At 71.1% G+C, this 1,229-nt stretch overlaps 1 long non-coding RNA gene across 1 annotated transcript; it reads left to right on the top strand.

Moving 5' to 3' along the window:
* Positions 1 to 355: 355 nt before the first annotated feature.
* Positions 356 to 1,222, top strand: LOC112945258. The gene is made up of 3 exons (XR_003248980.1): positions 356 to 389; positions 591 to 688; positions 1,130 to 1,222. It is a non-coding gene; the product is annotated as an uncharacterized LOC112945258 (long non-coding RNA).
* Positions 1,223 to 1,229: the final 7 nt, after the last annotated feature.

Raw genomic sequence — 1,229 nt, 5'->3', positions numbered from 1 at the left:
CGGGAATGGGGTGGGAATGCATCGGGAATGGGGCGGGAATGGGGTGGGATGCGGCGGGATGCAGTGGGACTGCAGCGGGAACGCTGCAGGAACACAGCAGGAATGCAGCGGGCTGCGGCGGGATGCAGCGGGAATCCTGTCCCTCCCGCAGGACATCGGCCTCTGCGCCGACTTCCATCCCGGCGGGCGCGTGGTGGCCGTGGGGCTGCAGGCCGGCCGGTAAATCCCGAGGGAGCGGCGCCCGGAGCGCCCGGAGCGCCCGGAGCGCCCGGAGCGCCGCATCCCGGGGCTCGCCCGCAGGTGGCTGGCGCTGGACGCGGAGACGCGCCGGGAGCTGGCGGGCGGCGCCGACGGCCACGAGCAGCTCTCCGTGGTGCGCTACTCGCCAGGTGGGCGGCGCTCCGGCATTCCGGCATTCCGCGCTCCGGAAACCCACAATTCCTGCATTCTGGAGCTGCGGAGTTCCACAAAGCCAGCGTTCTGGTGTTCCGGAGCTCCGGAACGGTGGCCTTCCTGCGTTCCGGAGTGCCACATTCCCGGCATTCCCGAGCTCCGGAATTCGGCCTCACGCGTTCCGTCTCCCCGCGCAGACGGCGCCTTCCTGGCCGTGGGCTCGCACGACAACTTCATCTACGTGTACAGCGTGGCCGAGGGCGGGCGCCGCTACGGGCGCTTCGGGCGCTGCGCGGTGAGCGCCCCGGCATTCCCGGCGTTCCCGGCATTCCCGGCGTTCCCGGCATTCCCGGTGTTCCCGGCATTCCCGGCATTCCCGGCGTTCCCAGCATTCCCGGCATTCCCGGCGGCCCCGGGTGCTCTGGCGTTCCGGGTGTTCCCAGCATCCCCGGGTGTCCCAGTGTTCCCGGTCTCCCCGGATGCTCTGGTGTCCCCGGGTGCTCCGGCATTCCCGGGTGCTCCGGTGTCCCCGATGTCCCATTCACTCCGACGTCCCCGCTCGCTCCGCCCGGCCCCGGCTCGCTCCGGCTCTCCGGGACGTCCCCACTCGCTCCGATATCCCCTCGTGCTCCGGCTCTCCCGGCTGCTTGGGCTCGCTCTGGCGGGATCCGGCGGGATGCGGTGGGATCCGGGTGGGTCCGGCGGGGCGTGGCCGCTGACCCCGCCCTCCCCCCAGGGCCACTCCAGCTTCATCACCCACCTGGACTGGTCCAAGGACAGTCGCTTCATGGTGTCCAACTCGGGCGACTACGAGATCCTCTACTGTGAGTGTCACC

Source organism: Nothoprocta perdicaria, unplaced genomic scaffold (genome assembly GCF_003342845.1).
Source record: "Nothoprocta perdicaria isolate Ctin4 unplaced genomic scaffold, notPer1 scaffold_1863, whole genome shotgun sequence".
Classification (NCBI taxonomy): domain Eukaryota; kingdom Metazoa; phylum Chordata; class Aves; order Tinamiformes; family Tinamidae; genus Nothoprocta; species Nothoprocta perdicaria.
Note: the sequence above shows the minus strand (reverse complement) of the source record. Positions and strands in the feature narration are given on the sequence as shown.